Source organism: Heterodontus francisci, chromosome 18 (genome assembly GCF_036365525.1).
Source record: "Heterodontus francisci isolate sHetFra1 chromosome 18, sHetFra1.hap1, whole genome shotgun sequence".
NCBI lineage: Eukaryota > Metazoa > Chordata > Chondrichthyes > Heterodontiformes > Heterodontidae > Heterodontus > Heterodontus francisci.
This window is the reverse complement of record NC_090388.1, coordinates 14693003-14715472: the sequence shown is the minus strand read 5'-3', so window position 1 is coordinate 14715472 and position 22470 is coordinate 14693003. Positions and strand designations below refer to the sequence as shown.

The 22470-nt window shown below is 44.1% G+C and overlaps 1 protein-coding gene across 2 annotated transcripts in view; it reads right to left on the bottom strand.

Moving 5' to 3' along the window:
- Positions 1 to 22470, bottom strand: part of chst11 (carbohydrate (chondroitin 4) sulfotransferase 11) — a 274852-nt gene that overhangs the window by 71180 nt on the left and 181202 nt on the right. The window lies entirely within an intron of this gene.

Sequence of the window (22470 nt, the reverse complement as noted above, 5' to 3'; positions counted from 1 at the left end):
CTGCCCGAAACTTGCTGGTCTTCCAGCGCAAAGAGTTGTCCACGACCGAATGTTGCAGACTGGCACATTCCAAGGTCCAGGACTACGTGCTGAGGGACGCACTAAAGCTTGGGGCAGCCTCAGCAAAGGCTCAATGGGGAAAGACCACTGTGTACGGTCCCCCCACCAAGCTGAACTGAGGGGCTGGATCCATGGGAAACCCCTCGAACTGTATCGGGAAAATTTTGTCTGCTGCAAAATGTAAAAATGTATCTGGCACGACAAATGTGAAATGGAAGGGTTGTGAGGCAACTCATGATTGTATTGAAGCAAATGGACCTCCTTTGCACTGTTTTTAATTTTTGACTTGGTGCTGTTTGAAACTGTTTGGCAATGTATTTTTTTTACAGATTTTTATGAATAAAGTATATTTTGGAAAAAAAGAGGAAAGTTCCCAGTGCTGAAGTCTTGGTTAGCTGGGAGTACTGGTTGCCAGGAGCAAGTAGGCCAGAATCAGGCTCAGTTGTGACACCCAGCCACGGTTGAGTGACTTACATGGGAATCACTGTCCAGATGCAATCGTGAAGAATTGGCATTTGGGCATGATATTGGAAAGTTGGCAGTACCTCCTGGCACAGTACCGCAGAATGAACCAGCAGGGTAGATAAGTAAATTGAAATGGAGATCGGGCAGTTTCTATAATGGGTGGACAAACGATGTCAGTTTAACGCCTGCGCCACAAGTTGAAAATCCATTGACTTCTGGAGAAAATGATGGGGGGTTGGGGGGGGGGGGGCGAGTTAGATAAAAGTGGGGGAAGGGGAAGTTAGAAAAGAAAAATGACTGCACAAAATTTGCTTGCATTGGATACTTACTAGTGATTCAAAAACTGGTTGAAATCTGTTTTCGTCCTCAACAGATTCTAGACTGTTACAGGTTTTGTGTTATCTCACAACACTGCCAGAGGATGACAGACCACATTTGCACATCGGACACTAACCTAACCTAAAATAGGCTTTATTGAGATGTGCATCAAATTAAACTGTACAGCATTTACATGCTGTCTCTCTGGCCTCCTTTCAGAAACCAAAATAACATTTTCAGGGAATTCCAACAGTGGAAGCACTGTATCCGATTAGTCAGCTCAAACATACACGCCACCAATGAATTAATCATCGTTTCACCACACTTCTGATGCAAAGGGCTGAGTGCTGCACCAAGCTCAAAATCTAAAGCTACCCAATAAAATCCACCACTTCAGCTCAATTCACTAAACCTGTGCTTGCTTTCCTTATTTGCCGGTGTGAAATAATTGCAGGAATTTGCAATTGGAGAATAGTGCTTTATTTTTGGGTTTTAATTTACTTTCCTAATAAGGTACTATTCAATGAAACTTGATGGCTGACTCTATCTGAGCAGAGATACAAAGTTGGGATCTGTTCACTTTTGCATTGCAGTAAAGGAGTGACAGGGTCTGAAGTGCATAATTTGTGCAGTAGTTTAATGTCATACTTTGGAAATGAGTTTAAAATTGGACGATGCTTCTTCAATTCCCACTTTCCAATACAGTTCAACCTTCAGAGAAAGAAATTATAAGGTAAAATTTGAAATTAGGTTTATGATCAGCTGTATAACAGCAGTAGAGATGTGAAAATAGGGGGAGGACTGGAAGGACTTGAGGGGAGATTTACATGGGTCAGTAGCACGGCAATCTAAAATGTAAAATATAAAAGTTTCGATCGGTATGTGAAGAGAAAAGGATTGATCAAGACAAATGTAGGTCCCTTACAGTCAGAAACAGGGGAATTTATTATGGGGAATAAAGAAATGAGAGACCAACTAAATACATACTTTGGTTCTGTCTTCACAAAGGAGGACACAAATATCATACCAGAAATGTTGGGAAACACAGGGCTTAGTGAGAAAGAGGAACTGAAAGAAATCAGTATTAGTAGAGAAATGGTGTTGGGGAAATTGATGGGATTGAAGGCCGATAAATCCCCAGGGCCTGATGGTATGCATCCTGGAAATAGTGGATGCATTGGTGGTCATCTTCCAAGATTCTATAGACTCTGGAACAGTTATCCACCATGTTTCTGTAGCCCTCAATACCTTTGCCTAACAAAAATCTATCAATCACAGTTTTGAAATGTTGAATTGATCCCCAGTCTCAACAGAGGAGAGACGTCCAGATTTCCACCGTTTGTGTGAAGAGCTGCTTCCGGACATCACCCTGAATGGCCTAGCTCTAATTTTAATGTTGTGTTCCCTTGTTCTGGGCTCCCCAGCCAGAAGGAATCGTTTCTCTATATCTACTCTCTGAAATCCTTTAATCATCTTAAGCACCCCTTAATCTTCTATACTGAAGGAAACACAAGCCTAGTCCAGGCAACTTGCCCTCATAATTTGACCCTTTTAGCCCTAGTAATATTCTAGTCTATAAATTCTGGTCAATAGAGTCTGGTACTATCTCACTCCATTTACCTACTTAAGTCACAAAAGAGAAATGATGATTATCTGCCACCTCACCACATTCTTTTGAAATCCAGTCACTCTTGCTATGTAAACAAACTTGGCCAATTTTCACATGACACTCCAGACAGAAATAATGGCCATCGAATGCATTTTTGGCGCTCTTGATTGCGGGAGGAATGCAAGTCAGGGAACCAAGAAAACTCCCTGCACACTTTGATCTTCCTCGATTAGGGTGCTATGGAATCTCTTTACTTGAAAAGACACAAAAAGGAGGTTTCGCTTTAACACCTCATCCGAAAGATGACGCCACTGACGACTGCAACTGCATTGGCGTGTTAGTCACACTCGGGTCCTGAGGTGAGATTTTAAACCCACATCCTTCTGACACAGAGGCAACAATGCTATCAGCTGAGCTAAACTACCACTAACACATTCATTAGCAAGTAGAACTTGTAAAAAAAAACGAACAGCATGCACCAATTCAGGAAGGAAGTTACCTGTCAAAAATGATCCTAGTAACAATAAGTGGAAATTATTTTGCCTCATACAACTGGGCAGAAGCAGTAATTTAGTGTGAAGATCTGAATTGACAAACTCAGAATATTTGGCTGGGCTGTTTTAGCCATAACACTCCAATTGCTATGTAAGCAGTCTACTGTGCACTCAATATTTGGCCCAAGATTCAGATTCTCAAAGTTTTGATACCGGAAATCAAAACTCTATCACAGTGTTGGAAATTGCATTAACAGTTAACAGCAGCCCAACTCCCTCTTAGAATGGAATCATGGAGCAGCACAGAAGAAGGCCATTTGGCCCGTCGGGTCTGTGCCAGCGCTCTGCAAGAACAACTCAGCTCGTTCCACTCCCCTGCCCTTTCCCTGTAGCCCTGCAAACTTTTTCTCTTCAGGTGCTTATCCAATTCTCTTTTGAAAGCCATGATTGAATCTGCCTCCACTGCACTCTCAGGCAATACATTCCAGATCTTAACCATTTGCTGCATAAAAAAAGTTTTTCCTCACATCGTCATTGGTTCTTTTGCCAATCACCTTAAATTCACCTTATATCCCCCTACAATCAGTTCTGATCAAATCAGAGGAAGCATTAAAAAAATTAGAGATTGAAGTTGCCACGAATAGATTCCAAAAAGTAACCACAAGATAAACAAAGATATTGTTTGCAGCAACACTAAAACTGAATTCCCCTCTTAGTTGCAGTGCACAACGGAAATTCTTACAAACAAGTTATTTCACCCCCATAAGATTGTGCGAACTGTATTCAGCTGCTTTTGGTGCCTGTACTGTTCTGATGTGTCAGCTGTGCCTCAGATGGTAGCGCACCCACTTCAGAGTCAGAGGTTGTGGGCTCAAGTCCCACTCCAGATACTTGTGCACAAAGTCTAGGCTAACATGCAGAATGCTGCGCTGTTGGAGGTGCTGGCCGGAATTTTACGCTGGGCGGATGGGAGCCAGACTCCGACATAAATGTCGGTGCCGAACCCACTTCCGCCCAGCCTGGGGATCCGTCCTGTATTTTATGGATCCCCAAGCTTTAATTGGCCCGAGGCGGGACTTCCACCTAATTGAGGGAGGAGGTCCCTGCCTCAGTGTGCAGCCGGCCAATCAGTGGGCCAGCAGCTCTTAGTCTCAGCAGCGCCACCGGGTGCGGTGGCCACTGCTGGGACTGCAGCCCAGCCAACCAAGGAGGATACCAAGGAGCCGGGACTGAAGGTAAGTTTGGGTGCTCGTTTGGGGGAAATGGGGGGTCTTGGATCCCGGGATTGGGTTGGGAGGCAGGGGTGGCCCTCAATCGGGCATCCTGTGCCCAATTGCCAGGGTAAAGTACCCGTGGAGGCGGGCGAGGGCCCTTAAGTGGCCGTTAAGGATTTCAAAGAACCTCCTCCAGATCTACAACCCTCCGAGATATCTGCACTCCTCCAATTCTGGCCTCTTGTGTATCACCAATTTTCATTGCTTCACCACTGGCGGCCATTTCTTCACCTGTAGAGGTCCTTAGCTCTGGAACGCCCTGCCCACACCTCTCTGCCTCTCTACCTCTCTCTCCTCCTTTAAGACACTCCTTAAAACCTACCTCTTTGACCAAGCTGTTGGCCATCTGCCCTGGGAGCAGAAATTTGTCAATCTTCACACCAAAGGAAGGTGAATGGCACTCAGAAGTTTTGGCAGGAGGAAGTGTGAAGAATATTTGAATAATGAAAAAAATCTACTTTAATACTTGTAGAGATTTAGTCAGGTATTTTTCAGTAACTCCTTATTTGGATGAATATTGCTGATTTTATAACAAGAACAATTTGCATTTATATAGCACCTTCAACATACACTGACACGGAACACAAAGGTCCGAGTGTATCAAGCCTGTGTCCTCAGTACCTTGCTCGATGGCAGCAAGGCCTGGACAACGTATGTCAGCCAAGAGCGACGTCTCAATTCATTCCATCTTCGCTGCCTCCGGAGAATCCTTGGCATCAGGTGGCAGGACCGTATCTCCAACACAGAAGTCCTCGAGGCTGCCAACATCCCCAGCTTATACACACTACTGAGTCAGCGGCGCTTGAGATGGCTTGGCCATGTGAGCCGCATGGAAGATGGCAGGATCCCCAAAGATACATTGTACAGCGAGCTCGCCACTGGTATCAGACCCACCGGCCGTCCATGTCTCCGCTTCAAAGACGTCTGCAAATGTGACATGAAGTCCTGTGACATTGATCACAAGTCGTGGGAGTCAGTTGCCAGCGTTTGCCAGAGCTGGCGGGCAGTCATTAAGGCGGGGCTAAAGTGTGGCGAGTTGAAGAGACTTAGCTGTTGGCAGGAAAAAAGACAGAGGCGCAAGGGGAGAGCCAACTGTGTAACAGCCCCGGCAATCAAATTTTTCTGCAGCACCTGTGGAAGAGCCTGTCACTCTAGAATTGGCCTTTATAGCCACTCCAGGCGCTGCTCCATAAACCACTGACCACCTCCAGGCGCTTACCCATTGTCTCCCGAGACAAGGAGGCCAAAGAAGAACATAGTAAAACTTCCCATAGTTGCCGTACAGGAGGGTTACCAAACAAAATTTGATACCGAGCCACATAAGGAGATATTAGGACAGATCACCAAAAGACTGGCCAATGGGATAGGATTTAAGGAGGTTACAGAGATAGGAAGGGGCAAGGCCATGGAGGGATTTGAAAATAATTTTTTTATTCTTTCATGGGATGCGAGTGTCCCTGGCAAGGCCAGCATTTATTGCTCTTCACAAATTTCCCTTGAGAAGGTGGTGATGAGCTGCCTTCTTGAACTGCTGCTGTCTATCTGGTGTAAGTACACCTACAGTGCTGTTAGGAAGGGAGCTCCAGGTTTCTAATTCAGCGACAGTGAAGGAATGGCGATATTCCATTCCAGGATGGTGTGTGACTTGGAAGGGAACTTGCAAGTGGTGGTGTTCCCATACATCTGCTGCCCTTGTCCTTCTAGATGGTAGGGATTGCTGGTTGGGAAGGTGCTGTCGAAGGAGCCTTGGTGAGTTGCTTCAATGCATCTTGTAGATGGTACACACTGCTGCCACTGTGTGTCGGTGGTGGAGAGAGTGAATGTTTAAGGTGGTGGATGGGGTGCCAATCAGGCATAGAAAGAAATAATGCAATAATGGAAAGAAGAATGACAAAATAATAGAAATTATAAAGCTCCATTGTAAACACTTACTGATATCCATGCTCACTGGTCATGGTTTCCTTGAACTGCATGTCTTTAGTGTGTGAGGGCCCTACATTCAAAGAAAACCCAGATAGAGGCCAGAAGCTCTGGAATGGAGAGGAGAACACGGAGATGACCACCAGTACTTTTCCAAGGAAAAGAAGCAGTAAATACTCAGCAGGCATCTGTGGAAAGATAATGGTTCAGGGCGATAACCTTTCATCAGAACTGGGTCTTCTCTTTGAGCCACTGCAGACCACATGGTGAAGGTACTCCCATACTGCCCACTAGGGAGCTTCAAAGCTTTAACCCAGCGCGGATGAAGGAACGGCCGATACATGTTCAAGTCAGAATGGTGTGTCCCTTATCACACCATTGCTGAAAATAGTGGGTCTGCAAGTCTACTGCCAAGATATTGGAGCATAAATACTGGGCACTGGAGCAGGGATGCCAGTCTTCCAGGAGCCAAATTAAAATGGTGCCAACTCAAAATAGTTATGGAGCTAGCTTGATCACCCTGTTAATGGTGAAAGGAAGTTTATATATTGCTCTGGTGCTATGCTACTGTCATTTGCACCTAATTTACAGATTTCGTGAAGTCAATCGTGATGCCAAAGGAGTCGTCAGTAGCAGCACAGCCCCAGAATATAACAACGGCTAAGGAAAATGCTTCTTGGTTTTGGTGGGGAAGAAATATCCACACAGGCAATGATCGTTATGAAGTAAGACGTGAAGGAAGTATTCAATGGTTTCTCAACAAGTTTCAAAATGCTAGTCATTGACTGTTACATCATAACAGCCATCAATCTCCACCTTCTTAGCCAACTCAGAGGTTCCCTAGATTTTATGTCCTCCCACACTAGGACAATTCAATTATTTGTCAAAGAGGAAAAAATACATTTGTAAAATGGGTAATTAATGATGTAGCGAACCACTCTCAATGGTTGCAGAAGATCAACACAGCTGCTGAATGGACTAGATTCAAGGGAAGTTTTACACTTGATATAATCCTTCTAAACTACAATTTTAGAAAAGAAACATAGAAAGATCTACAGCACAGAAGGAGGCGATTCATCCTATCATGTCCATGTTGGTTGGGAAAGAACTATCCAATCTAATCCCACCTTCCAGCTCTGGTTCCATCGCCATGTAGGTTATGGCACTTCAAGTGCCTATCCGAGTGTTTCTGCCTCTCCCACCCTTTCAGGCAGTGAGCTCCAGACCCCCAGAACCCTCTAGATGAAAACATTTCTCTTCCGCCCCCCTCTAATCCTACTACCAATTACTTTAAATCTATGCCCACGAGTTAATGACCTCTCTGCTAATGGAAATTGGTCCTTCCTATCCACTGTATCTAGTCCCCTCATAATATCATTCCCCTCAATCAACCTCAATTTTCCTTTAAACAATTACTTTTTTAAGTTTACTGTACAGTAAATAAATAACAGAATAGTAAAACAGAAGGAGGCCATTCAGCCATCATGCCTGTGCTGGCCTTTTGAAAGAGCTATCCCATTAGTCCCACTCCCCTGTTCTTTCTTTGTAACCCTGCAACTGTTTCTTTTTCAAGTATATATCCTATTCCATTTTGAAAGTTACTATTTAATCTGTTTTGACCAGCCTTTCAGGCAGCGCACCCCAGATCATAAGCACGCGTTGCATAAAAGCGTTTCTCTGCAAGTCCCCCTCTGGTTCTTTTTCCAATTTCCATGACAAAAATAAAACCTGACAGTGTCACTTTAAAGTTATACTTTGAAGCCAACAAATTGACAATAAGACTCCAGTCAAAGGTAATGACTTTCAAAAAGCCTATTGTGCTTTGCAGCACTGCAAAGCAAGCATGGAGTCTCTGTCTGACCTGAAGGAACCTTGCTTATGGAGACATGGTTTGCACAGCAGACTGCAAGGGGTCAACCCTGGCTGGGAATCAGTCCGTCTCCCACAGCCGCAGAAGCTGTTGTCATCCTCATACAACCACAGAAGCAAATAATCCTTTCAACGGAATTGTTGTTTTACAGTTGGACAAGTCCCAGTGGAATTATAGTGAAGGCTCGATCTCACTCAATGTCAGGATGTACAAAGGTAGAAAGGAGGAGGAGATTTCCGCTAGTGTGGAAAACTTGAGGCCAAAGGGAAACTAATTACTTGCAAAAAGAAAGTCTAAATATTGATCTTTAGCGGTACAATTTCTCTGTTCTGTAAAACCAGTAGATTACATACACAAATAGAGCAAGGCCTTTCAACTTGATGCATCAGTTGCAAACTGTGCCTGTGAACGTTATTTTGGGTCTGTACTGGTATTTGTGTCTCAAAAGAAGCAATGATATAGACCAGATGGCTATGAGTGGGTCAGCTTCATCCTTTGATATTGAGCCCGAAACCAAGAGGCAAATCTTCCCTCTATACAAGTAATTAAAAAGGAAAGGCTTGCATTTATGTGGAGCCTTTGACAGCCACCAGCCATCTCAAAGTGCTTCACAGCCAATCAAGTACTTTTAAAGTGTAGTCACTGTTGTAGTGTAGGAACACGGCAGCCAATTAGCGCACAGCAAGCTCCCACAAACTGCAGTGTGATAATGATCAGATAAGCTGTTTTCATAAAAGCAAAATACTGCGGATGCTGGAAATCTGAAATAAAAACAGAAAGTGCTGGAAATACTCAGCGGGTCTGGCAGCATCTGTGGAGAGAGAAACAGAGTTAACGTTTCAGGTCTGCGACCTTTCATCAGTTCTGACGAAATGATCAGTTCGCAGAGCTGAAACATTAACTCTGTTTCTCTCTCCACAGATGCTGCCAGATAATCTTTTTGATGATGTTGTTCAAGGGACAAATATAGGCCAGGACACCAGGCATAACTCCCCCACTCTTCCTCAAAATAGTCTCATGGGACCTTTTATATCTACCTGAGAGGGCAGACAGGGACTAGGTCTAATGTCTCATCTGAGAAATGGCACCTCTGACAGCGCAGCACTCCTTCAGTACTGCTCTGGGAGTGCCAGCCTGGATTTTCATACTGAACTCCTGGAGTGGGACTTTAAACCCACAATGTTCTAACTCAGAAGTGAGAGTGCTACCAACAGAGCCATGGCTGACACACAAGTAATTGTGACTAAGAGATTCCGTGGATGCTCAGTCATTATGCTCAGTCTCATGGCATCGAGCCCAATATGGGCTGTGAGAGCTTCTGAGTGCTTGGAATAATTTGGATAAATATATCAAATGATGCACGACTGAGTCATGCAAGACAGGAAAGATCCAATGTTCAAACCCTGGTCTATCCCATGTTAGGTCATCGCAAATGGGGTGGGTTGAGTGGGAACATTATAATTAGAGTTAGCATCTCTGGCCTATGAATGGGATGAGGTGGGAGGGGGACGAACTGCTCAAGAATGTTCTTCATTGCATACATGGCAACACTGGCTAAAGATAAGATCAGCTTCATCTGTGATGGTCTTCAAGGTTGAACAGCCTGCTAGGCCAGTCATCCCTCCAGGATAGGCCTGGAGTCTCTAGGGCATTGTCACAAGCAATCCGGGACAAAGGTCAGCATAACATTTTTTTTAAAAATTACATTAAAAAAAATTTTTTTTTTCATTTTGTTTGAACACTTTCATTTATCAGTGGTAAAAATATTCAAGAAGGGAGAAAAAGGCTGCTTGACTAAGAATCATGAATCAGTCAATTCGGTAACAAGGAATCTGTTTGTTTGCCAGTTGCCAGGGGAATGGTGGTGCGTCATGAGGATGGACATGGCTGCTGACCAATGGCGGAAGCATGGGGGCAGGGCAGTTGGAGCCAGAAGGTTATGTGATGAAACCTCCAGGAGTACATCCAACCAGAGTTGGTGACTTGGCATGAATCTGTTGGGCCAAGTGGCCTGTATATCAGCTGTAAGTATTTTGCACAGCTTGCCGATGTTCACATTCTAGGCTTATTCTTTGGTCATTTGGGCAAGGAATTGAAGAAATGGAGGCCCTCACAGGATCGCATTCGGTGTGAGGCATCATAACAAGGATAGGTTACCTACAAGAAAATATGAGAAGGAAAAATCCTCTGCTCCTACACTGTGTTTGACCAAAAATAGTTGTCTTGCCGGTAACACAGGACATTAAGAAAAGAAAGAACTTGCATTTGTATAGCACCTTTCACAACGTCCCAAATCACTTTACAGCAAATGAAAATATTTTTGAAGCGTATTTACTGTTTTAGGAAAGAAACACGGCAGGCAATCTGTGCACACAAGCTCCCAGAACAACAATGAGATCATGTGTGTTTTTTTTGTCTTATTGATTGAGAGATTAATATAGGTCAGGACACCAGGGAAAGAGCCTCCCTACACTTCAATGAGTAGGATCTTTAACATTCCAGTCGCAAATCCTCAGATGCTGAAGCAGTCCCTGTAGAAATGCAGCAAGACATGGACAACATTCAGGCTTGGGTGATAAGTGGCAAGTAACACAAGTGCCAGGCAATAACCATCTCAACCAAGAGAGAATCTAACCATCTCCCTTGACACTTACCAGCATTACCATTGCTGAAACCCCAACATCAACATCCTGGAGGCTATCATTGACCAGAAACTGAACTGCAGCAGCCATATAAATACTGTGGCTACAAGAGCATGTCAGAGGCTGGGAATTAGAGGCCTGCTTTAGGTCGGGAAAAAGAACCCGACCCGAACCCAACTGAACTACAGCAGACCTGAGCCCGACCCGGCCCGAGTCCCGATTTTGCCCCGAGCCGGAGCCGACCCGAACCTGCCACTACTCGATCCGACCCAAACCCGATCCGACCATCCCTTTACTTACCTTCCTGACATCGAACCTGCAAGAAGCTGCAGCGCATGCCCGGATGTCATAGTGATGTCACTCTCTCACTGCACAGACTCACTTTCGTCCTGGACTCCCAGCTCAGGTAAATTTTTTTATTTTTAATACTTAACAACAGAGCACTTACCATGTGTGTCTGGCCCGACCCGACCCAACTCGATCTGGACTCAGCCCGACCCGACCCAAGCCCGACACATGTTGTCAGGTCCCGTCGGGTTCGGATCAGTTAGCAGGCCTCTTTTGGGAATTCTGCACAAGTAACTCCCCTCCTGACTCCCCAAAGCCTGTCCACCATCTACAAGGCATAAATCAGGAGTGTGATGGAATACTCTCCACTTGCCTGGATGGGTGCAGCTCCAACAACACTCAAGAAGCTCGACACCATCCAGGACAAGGCAGCCTGTTTGACTGGCACCCCATCCACCACTTTCAACATTCACTCCTCCCACCACAAGCACACAGTGGCAGCAGTGTGTACCATCTACAAGATGCACTGCAGCAACTTACCAAGCCTCCTTCGACAGCACCTTTATGACCTCTACCACCTAGAAGGACAAGGGCAGCACTGCAAATTCCCCTCCACATCACATATCATCCTGACTGGGAACTATAGCACAGTTCCTTCACTGTCGCTGGTTTGAAATCCTGGAACTCCCTCCCTAGCAGGACTGCAGTGGTTCACCACCACCTTCTCAAGGGCAATTAGGGAGGGGTGATAAATGTTTCCCTTGCAAGCGACACACATGTCCCAAGAAAGAATAAAGAAAAAGGTAAATGTGACCTTGATTGAACATCTGATCCAAAAGATGGCACTTCTAACAGTGCAGCACTCCCTCAGTACTGCAGTAAGGGTGATCATCTTGATTGTATGCTCAAGTCCCAGTATGGACCTATTCCTGGAAGTTTCATCACTTAACCTGCTGCATCCAACTGCCCCACCCAGTTAAACAGCCTTTTTCCCCCATCTCCAATATTTTTAGAATTAATAGGTGAAAGTGTTCAAAAGAAAATGAAAAGAACAATGTTAAGAAAAGGCCCTAATGATTCTTTTCTCCAGGGCTTGCTTGTCCAGGAAATTGATCTTCAATTACTGGAGCATTGGCATCCCCACCATGTAATCAGTTGCCTTTAATGATGTTGTTGCAGATTCCAGCAGGAGCTGGTGATCCGGAGTCTTTCAGCTCTGTGACCAGCAGCTTGCAGAAAAAATTTACATGTGACATCAGACTATGGTCTACACCAGAAGCAGTTTAATAGCAATCAATTTCAAAAAGTTACAACTGTGATCCTACATGGGAAGATGGATTTGGGTCTTTGTTTTGTGTTCCAATATAAATGCAATGCGAGGACGACCGTGAGAAAGAAAAGACAATTGCAGTGCTTAGTATCAGCAGTTAATACTCAGTGCGTTCCGCAGCTTCCCACATACACTTCAGCACAGCAGTGGATCTTGGCCGCAAGTTCTCATTCGAGTTAATCAGCTTCCCTGAAACCCCCACCGAATTATAAGTAGTCCCCGGTTTGGATTCTGGCAAAGGATGAAAAGAGAATCTGCGCTGCTTATCACTGCCTTGTGAGAAATTTGCAACACCTGCAGTTCCTCCCTTCCTTCTCTCCCCCCACAACTCCGCCTGACATCCACTGTTCCGTACACTACAGGCACCTTTCCGAATTGAAGCAGACTATTGCTCAGGATAGAAACACAGCTGCTGCTTCCAGTGGTTCAAACAGTCTCAGTATTCATGATTTTTTTTTAAACAAGCACTTCAGTCACCATTAGCTCGTAAAATTAAAGGGGTGGTGTTTTTATTTGCAATTCCTTTTCTGCCCAGAGTCATTATAATGTCGAGCACACAGCTACGCTGTTCGAACCGCTGTAAGCTCACAGTCTAGACACACTGTCCTTCCCCTCCGCCTAGGCAGCATCTGCATGAGACTGCTGCCAAGTTGAGGAATTCTACACCGCACATGTGTGTTTTGTTAGATAAGATATTAGAGAAATCTCAGTGTAAATAGAAACCCGTTTCTACAGGTCCTTTATTTGAAGTGTGCATTCCAGCTTCTGATAATTACTACTCTTAAAGAACTTAGAACTACGTTTCAACAGTTGAATTTGACAAATATATCACAGCGGGTGGTAGCACTCTCTCCACTGAGCCAGGAGATCATGGATTCAAAGTCCCACCCAAAGACTTGAGCATATAATACAGGCTGACACTCCTAGTGCAATACTGAGGGAGTGCTGCACTATCGGAAGTTTTTTGCCCATACCTTAATTGCCCTTGAGAAGGTGGTGGTGAGCTGTCTTCTTGAACCACTGCAGTCCATTGTGAGGTAGGTACTCCCACAGTGCTGTTAGGAAGGGAATTCCAGGACTTTGATCCAGCGACAGTGAAGGAACGGCGATATAGTTCCAAGTCAGGATGGTGTGTGACTTGGAGGGGAACTTGCAGGTGGTGGTGTTCCCATGCATCTGCTGCCCTTGTCCTTCTAGGTGGTAAAGGTTGCAGATTTGGAAGGGGCTGTTGAAGGAGCCTTGTTGTGTTGCTGCAGTGCATCTTGTAGATGGTACACACGGCTACCACTGTGCATCGGTGGGGAAGGGAGTGAATGTTGAAGGTGGTGGATGGGGTGCCAATCAAGCAGGCTGCTTTGTCCTGGATGGTATCGAGCTTCTTGAGTGTTGTTGGAGCTGCACCCATCCAGGCAAATGGAGAGTATTCCATCACACTCCTGACTTGTGCCTTGTAGAGGGTGGACAGGCATCGGGAAGTCAGGAGGAGAGTTACTTGTGCAGAATTCCCAGCATCTGACCTGCTCTTGTAGCCACAGTATTTATGTGGCTGGTCCAGTCCAATTTCCGGTCAATGGTGACCCCCAGGAGGTTGATAGTGGAGGTTTCAGCAATGGTAATGCCATTAAACGTCAAGAGAAGGTGGTTAGATTCTCTCTCGTTTGAGATAGTCATTGCTTGGCACTTGTGTGGCGCAAATGTTACTGGTGCTGACTTTCAGATGGGATGTTAAGCCAAGGACCCATCTACCCTCTCAGGTGGACCTAAAACACCCTGTGGCACTATTCAAATAATGGCATTAGAGTTCTCCCCGGTGTCATATTTACCCTACAACGAACAAATGGATTATCTGGTCATTACCACATTGGTGTTTGTGCGACTTTGCTATGAGCAATTTGGCTTCAGCATTTCCTACATTACAACAGTAACTACATTTCAAAATGCATTGCCTGTAAAGTGCTTGTGACGAGCTGAAGTTATGACCTGCGCTATAAAAATGCAAATTATATTTTTCTTTTTGACATTTCATCCAGTACTATTACTTGAATGTAAACTTGAGGTCATTCAAAATTCTGCTGCCCGCGTCCTAGTCCCGTTCACCCACCACCCCATGTGCTCACTGACCTACATTGGCTCACGTTCAAGCAATACCTCGATTTTAAAATTCTCACCCTTGTTTCCAGATCCCTCCATGGCCTCGCCCCCTCCCTATCTCTGTAATCCCCTCCAGCCCCACAACCCTCCGAGATATCTGCGCTCATCCACTTCTGGCCTCTTGAGCATCCCTGAGTTTAATCGCTCCAACATTGGTGGTCATGCCTTCAGCTATCAAGGCCCCAAGCTCTGGAATTCCCTCCCTAAAAATCTCTCTGCCTCTTTCTCCTCCTTTAAGTCACTCCTTAAAACTTACCTTTTTGACCAAGCTTTTGGTCATCTGCCCTGATATCTCCTTATGCGGCTCAGTGTCAAATGTCTGTTTGATAATGCTCCCTTGAATCACCTTGCGATGTTATACTACATTAAAGGTGTTAAGCAAATGCAAGTTGTGTTGTTCTTGAATCAATCAGCACCAAATCCATAAAGATTATTTTCACATAATGAGTTATTTGGAAGTTTTACCACATATGCTAAGTTGATAATAGAATTCAAAAAGATGCTGGATGATCACTTAATGAGGAGAAGACAGAGAATTGGGACCATATCAATCAACTACTGAGATGGGCCTAAAATCAGCATAGTCTACATGGCCTGAATCGTCTCCCCTGTGCTAAAATCTCTACAGTGGATCGAGAAATCAAAGTGTATTCACCCAACATGTCCATCCTGAAAGTGCAACCCAATCGGAAAGTAAGCAGACTCTTCCATACCCATTTGGATAATTCTTGACTGTCAGTCAAACAGCCTTTTGCCTCTCTGACACCATCATAACTAATAAACCAAAGTTTACAAAGAAAATGTAAAGAAAACACACAGCTTTAATAAACTATGATTTATCTCCAAGATTTACTCACAACACAGTCCCAGGGATCAAATCTCGAATACTGGGCACTCAAGGACGATCCTACTTGGATGAGGCACCTCGACTGCACCGTGCAGGTGGAATATCATTTTTTGTTTAAATTCATTGCTTTCATGACCAGCTGTTTTACAATGTCATGCTGCCATCCAGGTAGAGTAAGTATGAACATACGAATTAGGAGCAGAAGCAGGCCACTCGGCCCCTCGAGCCTGCTCCGCCATTCAATCAGTTCATGTCTGATCTGATTGTAGCCTCAACTCCACATTCCTGCCTACCCCCGATAACCTTTCACCCCCCCCCCCCCCCCTTGCTTATCAAGATGGAGAACAGTTAACTAGAACACGGGCTTTTTGTCGATCATCCCAAAAAATATGACCGCACTTCCGAAACCTCCAGTAAATGGAGCAGATTGCATTTCAGCAGTAGCTGATGACTCAGACAAACATGAATTCAGAATAAATACCTGACAAAGCATTATTTAATCTTCTGGTGAGTAGTGTGGAGCAAGGAGAGCTGTATGGGAATTGAAACAATCGCCTTATTCAGAGGCATGCACAAGGTAATAATTGTCCATTATAGTGCAGTCTCCACATAGGCTTGCCACACGGGAGACATCAGTCAAGTCCCATGTTTTTTGCTTCAATTCCCATTTTACATTTTGGAAGTTAAAATACTTGCCAGGAAAAGTTGCAATGATCATATTCCAATGATCCTGTATCTCTTCCTTACTCTCCTTTTGCCCTGCTCTCCCTCACAACCCCTTTCTCACCTCCCTGATTTTATCAAACAAGGTGTTAACAATACAGCAGAGGCAATTCTCATCTTTGTTGGGCTGTAAAATTCACACTAAGGCATAACCAGAACTCCTATCACACTGCCCCTGTTTCCTCCAAAAGGGAAAACATGCCTCTTAATTATGTTGATATAATTGGTCAGACAATCACATTCATTATCATTACATTTACATTACAGTGCTTCCTCCAGCATCAGTTCTCTTCAAAGGCAAGTGAGGTGGTGTTAATAGGAGTGTTAGGAACCGGAGTATGCCATTCACCCCCTTAAACCTGTACCACCATTCAATTAGATCGTGGATGCCTTGGATCTTAATTCAATTTAACCACCTTCGTTCCATATCCCTTAATACCCTTACCTAACAAAAATCTATCAATCTCAGATTTGAAATTTTCAATTGACCCCCATCCTAATTAGCTTTTTGGAGGAGCCATAGAGTTATACAGCACAGAAACAGGCCCTTCGGCCCATCATGTCGGTGCTAGCCATCAAGCACCTAACTATTCTAATACCATTTTCCAGCACTTGGCCTGTAGCCTTGTATGCTACGGTGTTTCAAGTGCTCATCTAAATACTTCTTAAATGCTGTGAGGGTTTCTGCCTCTACCACTTCTTCAGGCTGTGTGTTCCAGATTCCAACCACCCGCTGGGTGAAAATATTTTTCCTCAAATCCCCTCTAAACCTCCTGCCCCTTACCTTAAATCTATACCCACGGGTTAATGACCCCTCCGTTAAGGGAAAATGTTTCTTCCTATATAATCATCAATGCCCCTCATAATTTGATGTCAGAGGTAGTTTCTTTACTCAGAGAGTAGTAGGGGCGTGGAACGCCCTGCCTGCAACAGTAGTAGACTCGCCAACTTTAAGGGCATTTAAGTGGTCATTGGATAGACATATGGATGAAAATGGAATAGTGTAGGTCAGATGGTTTCACAGGTCGGCGCAACATCGAGGGCCGAAGGGCCTGTACTGCGCTGTAATGTTCTAATTCTAATTCTAATTCTAATTTTGTATACCTCAATTATATCTCCCCTCAGCCTTTTCTGCTCTAAGGAAAACAACCCTAGCCTTTTCAGTCTCTCTTCATAGCTGAAATGCTCCAGCCCAGACAACATCCTGGTGAATATCCTCTGCACCCTCTCCAGTGCAATCACATCCTTTCCATAGTGTGGTGCCCAGAACTGTACACAGTACTCCAGCTGTGGCCTAACTAGCGTTTTTTACAGCTCCATCATAACTTCCCTGCTCTTATATTCTATACCTCGGCTAATAGAGGCAAGTATCCCATATGCCTTCCTAACCACCTTATCTACCTGTGCTGCTGCCTTCAGTGATCTATGGACAAGTACACCAAGGTCCTTCTGACCCTCTGTACTTCCTAAAGCCCTACCATCCATTGTATATTCCCTTGCTTTGCTAGTCCTCCCAAAATGCATCACCTCACACTTCTCAGGATTGAATTCCATTTGCCACTGCTCTGCCCATTTTACCAGCCCATCTATATCGTCCTGTAATCTAAGGCTTTCCTCCTCACCATTTACGACACCACCAATTTCCGTGTCATCTGTGAACTTACTGATCATACCTCCTATATTTACGTCTAAATCATTAATGTACACTACAAACAGCAAGGGACCCAGCACCGATCCCTGTGGTACACCACTGGTCACAGGCCTCCACTTGCAAAAACAACCATCACCCTCTGCCTCCTGCCAGTAAGCCAATTTTGGATCCAAATTGCCAAATTGCCCTGGATCCCATGGGCTCTTACCATCTTAACCAATCTCCCATGCGGGACCTTATCAAAAGCAGTTGCACAATTCTTTGTGAGGAAGTGCTTACTGGCTTCACTCCCGAACAGCCTGGCTCTAATTTTAAGGTTATGCCCCCTTGTTCTGGACTCACTGCCACGGGAAATAGTTTCCCTCTACCTAACCTATCAAATCATTTAATCGTCTTAAACACCTCAACGTAGATCACCTCTTCAACCATACTCAAGGGAATACGAATCTAGTTTATACAACCTGTTTTTCTAATTTAACCCTTTTCGACCCTGTGTTATTTTGGTGAATTTATGATATACCCCCTTCAAAGTTAATTTATCCTTCCTGAAGAGCAGTACTCCAGATGCAGTCTAACCAGAGCTTTCAACAACTGTAGCATAATGTTCACTCCTTTGTATTCCAGCTCCCTTGTGATAAAGTCAAACATGGTATTAGCCTTTTAATTATTTTTTGTACATGCCCATTAAATGTTAGTAATCCTTCTGCGCCTCCACAATTCCTAAGTTCTCACCATCTAGAAAATACTGCGATCCATCTTTCATAGGTCCAATGTGGATGACCGCATACTTTCCCACACTAAACTCCTTCTGCCACAGTTTTGCCTTCTCACTTCATCTACCAATGTCCCTTTGCAATTTCCTGTTCCCATCTATACTATTTACAAAACCACCTAACTGAGTGTTGCAGCAAACTTGGATATATGGCTCTTTCTTTCATTCTTTCTTCTAAGCCATTGGTAAATATAGTGAGAAGCTGAGGCCATAGAGCAGGTCCCTGGGGAACTCCACTAGCCACATCCTACCAGTTGGAGTAGGTACCCATTATCCCTACTCCTTGTCTACCACCTTCCAAGCAACTCCCTAGTGCCTCAGTAGTGTGGGGTATTGCCTCAGGAGGAGTTTCCCCCATACCACCAGGGCCAAATGTGGAGGTTGAGCCAGCACTGGAATGTCTAGGGTGGTGCCTTTATCCTGACAGTCCTATGATGTGATTTTTGCATCACTAGCGTGCATCTACCTCCTTCTAGGAGGTTGAATGTCATAAATATTAGGAAAGACTGAACAGGCTGAGACTCTTTTGTCTAGAAAAGGTGACCTGATAAAGATCTTTAAAATAATGAAAGGGTTCAATAGGGTAGACATAGAGAAGATGCTATTGTGTTAAGTTGGGCAACTTTTACCACAGAAAAATTACTTATCAAGCATCCTGTACCTGTCCACAATGTTGAATGGTCAGCAAATCTGTTTAAAAGTTGCTTCACAGTTGTGATCCTGAATTGGGTCATCTGCTCATTCATTAAGTTACATCGATGCTACAGCACAGAAACAGGCCATTGGGCCCAACTGGTCTGTGGTAGCGTTGATGGTCCACACAAGCCTGCTCTCACCCCTCTTCATCTAACCCTATCAGCATACCCTACTATTCTTTTCTCCCTCATGTGTGCTTACCTAGCTTACCCTTAAATGCATCTAAGCCATTCTCTCAACTATTCCATGTGGTAGCGAATTTCTCCTGAATTCACTGTTGGTTTTATTAGCGACTAAATTACATTTAAGGTTCCTAATTTTTGAGTTTTTGACCTGCTGAGTAGTTCCAGCATTTTCTGTAAGTGGTCCATCTTAACATGTGTTTAAAACCAGAGTGGCATAAAATGGGGGTGATTTTTCACCTTCACTACTTGAACCCAAATTAAAATTGTTTGGGTTCGATTGGAGATTAGTGAACGGAAAATAGGACGAACTTGGTCATGAGCAATCTTCCCCAGCCTGATTTTCCTCTCTGCCCCGTTGACTATTTAATGCCTGAGGACAAATGGGGAACATTGTAAATTTAAAGGGGCTTACTGGGTCTGGAGGAAACTTCAAGGAATAGTCTGCTCTGAAGATTCTGCCTGGCAGCCATGATACTAGCACTTGGGAAAGTCACGATGAGCTGTTCCAATTTGGTTTTACTGCAGGTCTCTTAAGGGCCGAAATTGATCTGATACTTGCAATGAATGAATTAAAGCATTCATACAAAATTCCTTTGTGCATTATTCTTTGGTTTGGCATTCTTCCATCTATGAAAGATGATGGACACACAGCAAACAATCCATTTAGGTGGGCTGTCTTCTCTTTGTCCATTATTCTAATGAAAATATTAACCTCTTTTATTGAACATGGTTGTTACCAATACTGCGTTTTTAAAATTGTGATCTTAATGCCTATGTTTTTAAATGAAGTGAAAATAAAAGTTTCCAACAGCCATGTCCCCAGTCATGGAAATGAAACATTATGCTCATTGTTTTGTCCCGATAATGATGCCTCTCCCCCTTTGAATCCATCTGCTCTGAGCCTTTAACAACTGCACGCTGTACAAGTCTCTGCTTATCAAATGTTTATTTCATCCTCTTAAACCTTCTGAAACATTGGAAGATCTGGCTTGAATTAGTACCTAAGGAGCCCTACAGAAACGACCAGCAGTAAGTGCTCCAATGTCACGATGCTTTACTGTTCATTATGTACTGTCAGGGTTCATGCTGTGAAGTCCCATTAGCAGAAAGTCTGCACAGTTTGCCAGCATATCACACACTTTGGCACAAGTGTTTGTAATAAGGGAGCACGAGCAGATGTTGACAGTTCCCAGGGTCATATAATAGTTTGGAAAGAGATTTTGAGACAATGATCGTCTTTTACATCATTGACTGCTGTAGTCGGTCACAGCTCTGTGTTCCTTGTTTGATTCATGCTTTGTGGCATGTAACACCGTAAACAGAGTAATGTAATATAATGTAAAGCAAAAAGTGACTTTGTGTGCAATTATACCATGCACACAAGAGAAATTAGATGCATTTGGGGACAATTATTGAAAGGAGATTGGTTTTGGTTCAATTAATCCTAACCATGGACAGCAAAGAAAAACTCAGCAGGTTAAAATTCCAGCTTTTGCGCCTGGCGATATGGGATTTCTTGGGCACTGTGAATAGATGGGAGATTTTCCTTCGGTGTAAGTTAATAGATGGAAAATAGGGCATGCTCCTTTACGGGCATGTGTTGCTCTCCAACGGATTTCCCACTCTTCCCATTGTCCAAACAATCCAATGAAGCCCAGGGGTAGAAATAGGGTAAATTTAGCAGTCCTGCGCTTCCAGCAATGAGGCACACTCAAAAGGTGCATGGCTTCAGACTGTTGGGCTGAATCTCGGACCCATGCTCCTTTATAGCAAGGTTCCTTGCAGGGAGCAAAGGTTTGGTGACTTTATCTTAAAAATAGCTCTTCCTGCCTTGCAGTGACAGTGTGCTCTTTGCTCATCCATTCTAATAAGTTACCGTACTCAACTGTGTGGCTAAGAGTTAAAGAAAGGCTAGAACGTGCATTTATAAAGTGCCTTGTCACATCTCTCTGAACAGTCTCAAAGCATTTCACATGCAATGAACTATTGTGAAGAGCAGTCCCTGTCACCTAAGCAAATGCCACAACCAATTCTTTGCACCTTAAGCTCCCCCAAACAGCAATGAAATTAATGGCTAAGAAAGATAGAACATATAATAATATGATATCTTTCATTTTCTTCTATGGGATGTGAGCATCATGGGCAAGGCCAGCATTTGTTGCCCATCCCTAATTGCCCTTGACACCTGAGTGACTTGCTAGGCCATTTCAGAGGACAGTTAAGAGTCAACCACATTACTGTGTATCTGGAGTCACATGTAGGCCAGACCAGGTAAGGACGGTAGATTTCCTTCCCTAAAGGATATTAGTGAACCAGATGGGTTTCTATGACAATCGGTGATAGTTTCTTGGGACCATTACTGAGACTAGCTTTCAATTCCAGATTTTTATTAATTAATTGAATTTAAATTCCACCAGCTGATGTGGTGGGACTTGAACCCGTGTCCCCAAGGCATTAGCCTGGGCCTCTGGATTACTAGTTCAGTGACATTGCCACTACTGCACTGCTCAGGACACCCCAAAGCGCTGGACAACCCCAACATGCTGGACACAGCACAGTCCCAGAAGCACGACCAGATCATCTGTTTTTGCTGGTGTTGGTTGAGTGATAAACGTTGGCCACTGGTGCGATCTTTTGTATCCACCTGAGAGGTTTAGTACCTGATCCAAAAGACAGCACCTCAGACAGTGCAGCACTCTCTCAGCTCGGCACATATTTTTAGGTGACAAGTGTTCACTTTATTTGAATGAAGTGATTTAGTATAAGGCAACTAGTAAATAATTACATCTGCATGGCTGTTCCCATTATAAAACATCAGCATCAGTCCAGTAGTTAAATGAAGCAAAGCACTGCCATAATAGTCACTGGTACTATGAGTTAGACCTGTCCAACTGGGTAAAAGCCACAGCCAAATGCCAACTTGGAAAAGGTCTGCCACAGAATGAATTTGAATTACATTAATCATGGCAAACAGTTTTCAATTTTTATTTAACAATGATCTTTGAATTTTGCTGTCTTCATGACAGCACACCAACATTGAGAAGAGAGACACTCTGGTCATTAGTTGGGCTACATGTAGCAGCTGTTGTAGAAATGCTTTCATTACAACTGCCCATAGCTAAGAATGCAGACAACAACACTCATCTTCCCACCTTTTGATTGTGTGAGCCTAGGT